Here is a 10,190-nt window from a genome sequence, read left to right as displayed (position 1 = left end):
TTAAATATTTTGAAGTAATGAAGCGACACTTAGAGAAGCAGATTTCCATGTGTGTTACCAGCTCTAAACACAAATGCACTTAACACCTATATGAAATGCATGTTTAAAATTTCTTTTGGCTTCACAAATGAGAGCAATCACACCTACATATTAAAAGGACCCAAGAATTTTCATTTTTGATTACTAATTGAAGGGAAGAACACATTTTTTTCTCCTCTCTTCTTCCTACTCTATTTCTTCAAATTATCCAGTTTTCTTCCCTTTGATGAGATAGCTCTATGGTAGCTTCACCACCACAACACAGACCTTCCAATGTTAGCAGAGACTTCCTGTTTCCATTCATCTTTCTGCGCGTCATATGACTCAACGGTATTCAAGTAAGAATGTCTGTCATATATGCCGACCACAGGTTTGTCGCCCAGAGTGCACATAGCAACAGTGTCTTGCGGGACACTCAGAGGCACCACAGTGGACCATGAATCATGCTTTGGATCATACCGTCCCACACATTCAGAGAGCCTGCAGCAATGGTTAGAAGCAGGGGCATTATGACCCCCAGTAACATATAAGAATCCATTGTATTTTGCACATCTTCACGTCTTTTGGACATTGGAGCAGAGACTCCACTTGTTAGTGTGTGGGTCAAAGTATGCCATTGATTTGAGACAGGAACTTCTGTCATGTCCACCAATAGCACATAGCTTGTTTAATGCAGCAATACCCACTGTGCTTCTGGGGATTGACATACTGGCCATGCAATTCCACTGATGCCCCTGAGGGTCCCATCTTTCTCCAGTATGTAGATAGCTCCATCCGTCATGACTGCCAACAGCATACATTAGTCCTTCCAGTGTGGCTACACCTAAGCCATGCCTATGGGTTGACATGGGAGGCATCACAGTCCAGATTTTTCCAACCAGATTAAAACATTCCACAGTGTTCAAAGTTTTTAAACCATCTCTACCTCCTACAACATAGAGCTTGTTATCAATAACTGCAACTCCAGATGAAGCCCACAGCCACTCATGGTTCCAATATGTCGGCAGCTATTGGCCCTGTGGTCATATTTTTCTATTGTAGTGGTACCTTTCATGGCATCCATGCCTCCCACAGCATAAAGTGCTCCCACAGTTGATTTTCCAGGCTTCGTCCGAGGGCTCTGAATCATGGGCCTTCTCTCGGGTAACAGATGATACTTCATAGCTTCTATCAGGAGTTTCTGACATTCAAGATCACCACGAAACATGGAGCTGTTTTCAAAATCTGCCAGTAACTGTGGTGGCAGTAAGGACAGTCTGATGTAAGAGAGCAGCATGGCGAGGTCTTGCTGCCTGGCCTGCACATCATGCCCCACCCACTGCATCAGAGCGTGGAAAACGGTTTCTTTAAGACCCATCTTCTTTTCAAAGTGAGTCCCAGTCATTCACATCATGTCCCTAGATCCATGCAACAAATCTGGAAGCCAGTAAGGGGTAGTGGAAAGACTATAGCTGGCTAATTGCAAAGGCCCAGGTTTGTATCCCACTTCCGTCATGCATGGGCAAGTCATTTTATCCCTTTGAGCCTCAGTTTCCCATCTATAAAACAGAATAATAATAATAATAATAATAAATAATATCTGTTTTACAAGTTTACAGGGAAGGCTCCATGTGAAAAAACACAAAGTGCCTCATGTAGTAGGTCGTTCAAGAATCTTCATGCCTAATCTTACAGACCAGGGGCATCCAGGGTCAGGTAGTTTAGCTTTATTACTGAATAGAGTTACTAAATCTTTCTGTGCCTCGGGTCCCTCATCCATTGAGAGAGGGGCTTTTAATAATGTACTTAAATTGTATGGTTGTTAAGAATGTTAGATGTGTTTTGACTTTACAGCACTTAGAAGAGTGCCTTGCCCTGGGTCAGCACTCAATAAATTAAGTTTCAGAATCAGGGAGAGATGAGTTTGAATGCAACTTCACTACATATTAGCTGCATGACCTGGGGCTAATTACTGAAGTACTCTCAGCCTCATCTGCCAAATAAAGATGATCACAGCATCTGCCCCCTACAATGGTCATGAAGATTAAGTGAGGTAATGCATATATAACCCCCAGCACTGTCTCTGGCACCAGTTTTTAACTGATACATATTTATTCCCCTTTACTCAAAGCTAGGGACATCATGAAAAATCCAAACCTCCAGTCTTGGAAAATGCTGGACTTTGGTCCTAGAAATAAGACCTGCAATGACTTGAATGGTGGACCCTCAAAGGAATGTCCATGTTCTAATTACCAGAACCTGGGAATGCAACCTTATTTGTATAACAGGGCTTCTGCTGACATAATTAAATTAAGCATCTCAAGATGAGATCATCCTGAATTATCTGGATGAGCCCTAAGTCTAGTGACAAGTATCCTCCTAAGAGAAAGGAGAGATTTGACACAGAGAGACACAGAGAAGGGGAAGTGAAAATAGCAGCAGACTGTACACCTGAAACTAATACAAAATAATATTGAATGTAAACTGTAATTAAAAAATAAAATAAATAAAGGTAGGAGAGATAAAAAAAAGAGATAGTGGCAGAGGCTGGAGTGATTGATACACATACGAGTCAATGAATGACAAGAGTTGCCAGCAACGCACAGATGTTAAGAGAGAGGCAGTGAATGGATTCTCCCTCAGGGACTCCAAAAGGAACCATCCCTGCCCACACTTTGATTTCAAACTTCTTGCCTCTAGAATGGTGAGAGAATACATTTCTGTTGTTTTTTGCCACCCAGTTTGTGGTGCTTTTTTATAGGAACTCTAAGAAATTAATCCAGACACTAGAAATGAATGTAAGAGATTAGTTGAGGTGATGGAAGTATTTTCCCACGGGCTTGACACAGCACCTCCAGCCCAAGTCATTACCCTGTTACAATTGGGGATCTGTATGTGTCTGGAGACTTCTAGGAGCCCTATAAAAAGGTATGTTGAAATCCTTTTAGATAGAAAAGATTTCCCAAGGGAAAAATAGGCCTCCTGCCCGAAGCAGAGATCACATCTTTATAGGTACCCAAGGGGTTCCTAGTAATTTAAGACACTGGCCATAAAAAGCCACCTGGGAAAATGAGGCCAAGCAGACTAACCTATGATAGAAGAAGCCAAAAAAAATTTTAAAAAAGACTCCATAAAAAAAAACAAGAAAAGATCAATTTATCCTCTTGGCTATGTTGTAATCTCATTGCTTTTGAAAATTAAATTCCACTTAGGGAAAGGAAAGGGAACTATGAGTTACTTATTGCCAGGCCTCTGTAGGTGCTTTCCACACAATTTTGCATTTGATTGTCACAACTACCCTGAGAGCAAGACAAGGACCATTGTTACTCTCCGATTACCCATTAGGTAACTGAGGTCCAAAATCTCATGGCTAGTGAGTGATGGAGCTGGATTTTAAACTTACCTCTGATAAGGTGAAATGTGTGTACATATGCCCTTATCTAAAGAGATACAATTTTCATCAGATTTTTCAAGGGTATTATGACACCAGAAGCTGAAACACTCTTGCTAGGATCTCCTATTATTATATTCCTAGTATCTTCTGGGGTGTCACTTCCTTGGGCAAGTCTTTCTTGACACTTTCCTCTAAAAGTAATTAAGCAAACAGACTTGACAAGGTTCCCCTCCTCCATGTCTTTATGCCACTTTTTCACAGTGGTTTCCATATAAGTCCATACTTTTTCCTTCTCTATCACGTTGTGAGCAACTCAAGAACAAATAGCATATTCTCTTCATCTTGCATCACTAGCACCACAGGACTTGGTGTATGGGAGAATCTTGGCAAATGTCAAATGGATGGGTAGGTGGGTAGATGAATAGATAGATGAATTGACGAGTAGAAAGCTGGATGGTTGTATGGATGAGTAGGTGGTGGATGAATGGATAGATGGATGAAAGGATGGTTAGAGGGCCTTTCCAAGGTCCATACCCAGGCCTCTTTCATTGTTTGAAGTTTGTGATATATTAAGAAAAGAAATAATGCTAGAACAAAATTACAACACTTGTGCTATGTTTAAAATGTTGTGAATATATTACCAATTTTAACATGCACTTAAAATATCACTGTAGTATAATTTTATTTAGATTAATGAGTTATTATCTATAAAGGGCTCAGAACAGGGCCTGGTACATATCAAGTACTATGTGTTTGCAGTTGCCGTTATCATTTAAAGATGATGTCAAAAAATTAACTTAAAGGCCCTCTGAGTATTTGGCGTAGGCCCAGAGACTTCCTTCCCTCATGCACCACACTCCACATAATCAGTCCTGGTTGGATGAATATTAGGACAACTCTTTTCTTTGAGGAACAGTCATTTAATTAGTCTATTTGCCTCATCTCTAAAAGACCTTATTGTAGCTGTATGTTGAAAGAAGTTTGTTTAGCTAATAAAATATAGATTCTCCTCAATTTACAGTAGGGTTACATCCCAATAAAACCATCATAAGTTGAAAATATCATAAGGCAAAAATGCATTTAGTACAACTAACCTACTGAATATCATAGCTCAGCTGAGCCTGATGCTTTGAAAGGCAAAAACTCAAAATATTGGAGTTTGGAGAAAGGAAAGGTTTATTGGTTGAGAAGGCGGCAACCAAGGAGACAGAAGACTTAGTTGTACCTCAAATCCATATGAAAAAAGTACAGAATTCAGGCTTTTTTAAAAAAATATTTTATCTATTTATTTTTCGAGAGAGGAATGAAGTAGAAAGAGAGGGAGAGAAACATCAATGTGTGGTTGCCTCTCAAGCATCCCCTACTGGGGTCCTGACCTGGAACCCAGGCCTGTGCCCTGACTGGGAATGAACCAACAACCCTTTGGTTTGCAGGCCCGCACTCAATCCACTGAGCCACACCAGCCAAGGCAGAATTCAGGTTTCTTTTATGTCAAGAGAAGGGGAAATAGAAGGGGCAAGAGGTGATAAGCAAAGACATCTAAGCGCCAGCAGGGGTTCAAGGAAGATTGTGCTAATTGATGTGAGTCCACAAGATTCCTACAAATCTTCAATAAACACTATACACTTACCTTATCTCCTTAAGCCGCAAGCAGAATTTCTCTAATGATTAGCATGTTCATATGCAAGACTAAACAGAAGCTATTAGCCTGAAGGCCATGTGAACAAAGCAGGCTTCAGAGAGGCCCAGCATTTTACTCTGTCACATTATTTTCTAGTCTTGTCCTCCAGTACTCTGGATTTGTTGTTTATTCTTTACCTAGCATTCATTTCCTCATCTTCTGATGATACCTGTTTTTAATTGAGCAACCAGTTGTCACTTACTCTTAGTCCAATTGTGTTTGATGGGATTGATCCTCATCCACACTCATGGGCCTATTGATGAATTCTAAGCCCTTATCCCCAGTGACAATCTAGTTCAAAGAGATTCAATTCTAGAATTTTGGTTGGAATTATTGGAAAAAAGTTTTTTTCCACTAGACTAAAACTGCCCTGTACCTATTACCCAGCTACAATCATCATCACTCAAAAGCATTCTGGTTTAATCTATATCCCTACACATTAGCTCCTATCAATCATATTTTATTAGAAGCCAATCTCAAACATCATGTTTTATTTTATTGTTGTTCTATTACAATTGTCCAAATTTTTCTCCTGTTTCTCTCCCCTATCTCACCCAACACCCTGCTCCCACAATCAAACATTGTATTGTTTCATCTGTAAATGCTTCAACATATGTCCATAAATTATAAGGTAATTTTATCACTGTAATTTATCACATCTAAAAAATTAACAATTTCTTAACTATAAAATATCTGGTCCATATTAAAATTCCCCCTACTAAGAAGAGGAAAAAAACAGAAACATAGGTTAAAGAATAGAATGGCAAAAATATGTACCTATGAATAATCACTTTAAATGTAAATGGCTTAAATGTTTCAATCAAAGAAGAAGAAAAATTTAAAAATGAACAATAAAGTGAAAATAAATACATATCTATCAACAATTGAATCTAAAAAATAAAACAAAGAATCAAGCAGAACAGAAACAGACTCATAGATACAAACAGCATTTTGACAGGATGGGAGAGGCAATGGGGAGAAGGCTGAAAAAGATAAAGGGATTAAAAAGTACAAATTTGGTGTCACAGAATAATCATGAGGATGTAAAGCACAGCATAAAAATACAGTCAATGAGCCCTGGCTGGTGTGGCTCAGTGGATTGAGTGCTGGCCTGTGAACTGAAAGGTCTCCAGTTCAGTTCCTGGTCAGGGCACATGCCTGGGTTGTGGGCCAGGTTCCCAATTGGGAGTGTAAAGGAGGCAACTGATCAATGTATCTCTTGCACATTGATGTTTCTCACCCTCTCTTTATTTTTCCCTTCACCCCCTCTCTAAAATATATATAAATAATCTTAAAAAATATATAGTCAATAATATTCTAATGACTATGTATGGTGTCAGAAGAGTGCAAAATTTATTGGGATGGCCACTTAGTAAGTTATGTAATGTCTAATCATTGGGGTATATGCCTGAAACTAATAAAATAATACATGTTAACTATAACTGAAAAATAAAAATAATTTTAATATGTAAAAATAAACACAAAAAAGACATAGGATAGCTGAATGGATAAGAAAACAGGATTTATGTATATACTGTCTACAAGAGACCCACCTAAGAATGAAAGATACACATGGATGTATCTTTCCATGTAAAAGGATGGAAAAAAATATATAATGCAAATAGGAAGAAAAAAAAAGTTGGGGTAGCAATACTTATATCTGACAAAGTAGACTTTAAAATAAAGGCTATAGTGAGAGACAAAGAAGGACACTACATAATGATAAAGAGAACAATTCAACAAGAGGATATAACCCTAGTAAACATTTATGCACACAACATAGGAGCACCTAAATATGTAAAGCAAACATTGATGGACATAAAGGGAGAGATCAACAGTAACACAGTCATACTAGGGGATTTTAACACCCCATTGACATCAATAGATAGATCTTCCAGACAGAAAATGAACAAAAAAACAGAGGCCTTCTCTAGCCGGTATGGCTCGGTATATTGAGCGCCAGCCTGGGAACCAAAGGGTCACCATTCGATTCCCTGTGTAGGACACATGCCTAGGTTGCAGGCCATGTTGCCAGTAGGAGGGGGGCAAGATAAACCGCACTAATATTTCTCTCCCTCTTTCTCCCTCCCTTCATTCCCTTCCCTAAAAATAAATAAATAAAATATTTTAAAAGAAGTAACCTTAAATGACACACTAGGTTAGATGGATTTAATTGATTTCTTCAGAGCATTTCATCCCAAAGCAGCAGAATGTACCTTCTTTTCAAGTGCACATAGAATATTTTATAGCATAAACCACAGGTTAGGACACAAAACAAATCTCAATAAATTTAAGAAGATTGAAATCATATTAAGAATCTTCTCTGACCATAATGGTATAAAACTAGAGATCATTCACAAGAAAAAAAAACACTGAAAAACATGCAAGGACATGAAGGCTAAATAACATGTTACTAAGCAATGAATAGGTTAACAATGTGATCAAGAAAGAAATAAAAAGATACCTTGAAACAAATTAAAATGGACACACAGCAACCCCAAATCTCTGGGACACAGAAAAAGCATTCCTGAGAGAGAAATTCATAGTATTACAAGCCTACCTTGAAACAAGAAAAATCTCAAATAAACAGTCTAACTTTATATTTAAAGGAATTTGAAAAAGAACAGCAAAGCCCAATGTGAGTAGAAGAAAGGAAATAATAAATATCAGAGCAGAAATAAACAAAATAGATTCTAAAACAATAAAACAAAAAAAAAATCAATGAAACTAAGAGCTGGTTCTTTGACAAGATAAACAAAATTGATAAACTTTCAAATAGATTCATCAAGAAAAAAAGAGAGAGGACCGAAATAAATAAAATCAGAAATGAAAGAGGGGAAGTAACAACTGACTCCAAAGAAATACAAAAGGTTATAAGAAAATATTATGAACAATTATATGCCAATGAATCAGACAACCTGAAAGAAATGGATAAATTACTACAAACATACAGTCTTCCAAAACTGAATTCAGAAAGAATCAGACAAATTAAATAAACAGATTACAACTAGCAAAATTTAAGCAGTAATCAAAAAACTCCCAACAAACAAAGGTCCTTAACAGATGGCTGAACAGGTTAATTTTACCAAATATTCAATGAACGACTAACACCTATTCTCAAAGTATTCCAGAATATTCAAGAGGAGGGAAGACTCCCAAGCTCATTTTAAAAGGCTAACATTATCCTAATTCCAAAACCAGATAAGGACACTACAAAGAAAGAAAATTATAGGCCAATATCCCTGGTGAACATAGATGTTAAAATCCTCAACAAAATATTAGCAAACTGGATCCAGAAATATATTTAAAAGATCATACACCATGATCAAGTGGGATTTATTCCAGGGAATCAAGGTTGGTACCATACCTGCTAATCAATAAATGTGATACACCACATATAAAAGGAAGGATAAAAATTGCATCATCATCTTCATAGGTGCAGAAAAAAACATTTGATAAAATCCAGCACCCATTTATGAAAAAAACTCTCAGCAAAGTGGGAATAGAGGGACGATACCTCAATTAACAAAGGCCACATGTGAAAAACCTACAGCCAACATCATACTCAATGGGCAAAAACTACAAATATTTCCCTGAAGTTCAGGAACAAAACAGGGATGTCCAATTTCATCACCTTATTCAAAATAGTACTGGAAGTCCTAGTCACAGCAGTCATACAAGAAGAAGAAATAAAAGGCATTCACATTGGAAAGGAAGAAGTAAACCTGTCATAATTTGCAGATTTCAAGATACTGTGTAAAGAGAACCCTAAAGATTCCATTAAAAAAAAACACACTAAAACTGATTAATGAATTCAGTAAAATAGCAGGATACAAAATAAATATACAGAAATCAGTGGCATTTTTATACACCAATAATGAGTGATCAGAAAAAGAAACTAAGAGAACACTGCCATTCACAATTGCTTCAAAAAGACCAAACTTTATGGAGGCAAGAGGTGCATGGAAATCACTGTAAAATTGGCTCAATTTTGCTGTATAACTCTACCTGCTCTAAAAAAAAATAATAAATCAAGTACAAATTTTTTTTAAAAAGACTAAAATACATAGGAATATATTTAATTAAGAATGTAAAAGACTTGTACTTGGAAAATTATAAGACACCAAAGAAAGAAATTGAAGAAGATACAAATAAATGGAAGCATATATTATGTTCATGGTAGGCAGCATTAACATCATTAAAATGTCCATACTACTCACAGCAATCTATAGATTCAATGCAACTCCTATCAAGATACCAATTGCTTATTTTAAAAAGTTAGAACAAATATTCCAAAAATTTATGTGGAACTGCAAAAGACCCTAAACAGTCACAGCAATCTTGAGAAAGAAGAACAGAGTTGGAGGACTCATACTACCTGATCTTAAAGTATACAACAATGCCACAGTAATCAAAGCAGCATAGTACTGACATAAAAACAGACCTACAGATCAATAGAACAGAATAGAGAGCCCAGAAATAAATCCACACCTTTATAGTCAGTTAATATTTGACAAAGGAGGCCAAAGACATGCAATGAGGTAAAGATAGTCTATTCAGTAAATGGCGCTGGGAAAATTGTACAGATATGTGCAAAAATATGAAACTAGACCACCTTCTTACACCATACACATGAATAAGCTCAAAATGAATTAAAAACTTCAATGTTAGACTCAAAACCATAAAAATCCTAGAAGAAAACATAAGCAGTAAAATCTCAGACATTTCTCATAGCAGTATTTTTTTTCTGCTATTCACCTCGGGCAAGGCAGACAAAAGAAAAATAAACAATTGGGACCACATCAAACTAAGATTTCATACCGCAATGGAAGCCTTCCACAAAAGCAAGCCACTGAATGGGAGAACATTTCACCAATAATACATCTGATAAGGGGTTAATCTCCAAAATTTAGAAAGAACTTACAAAAAACTCAACACCAAAAAACCAATCCAATTAAACATGGGCAAAGGACATACAAACTGCCAATAGACATACAAAAAAGATGCCCAATGTCACTAATCATCAGAGAAAATGCAAATTAAAACCACAGTGAGATATCACCTCTCACCTGTCAGAATGGCCATCATCAATAAATC

At 37.0% G+C, this 10,190-nt stretch overlaps 1 pseudogene; it reads right to left on the bottom strand.

Moving 5' to 3' along the window:
* Positions 1–276: 276 nt before the first annotated feature.
* On the bottom strand, positions 277–1,396 carry LOC129075522 (kelch-like protein 4; annotated as a pseudogene).
* Positions 1,397–10,190: the final 8,794 nt, after the last annotated feature.

Source organism: Pteronotus mesoamericanus, unplaced genomic scaffold (genome assembly GCF_021234165.1).
Source record: "Pteronotus mesoamericanus isolate MK-2021 breed Mesoamerican mustached bat unplaced genomic scaffold, CSHL_Meso_final contig_55, whole genome shotgun sequence".
Classification (NCBI taxonomy): domain Eukaryota; kingdom Metazoa; phylum Chordata; class Mammalia; order Chiroptera; family Mormoopidae; genus Pteronotus; species Pteronotus mesoamericanus.
Note: the sequence above shows the minus strand (reverse complement) of the source record. Positions and strands in the feature narration are given on the sequence as shown.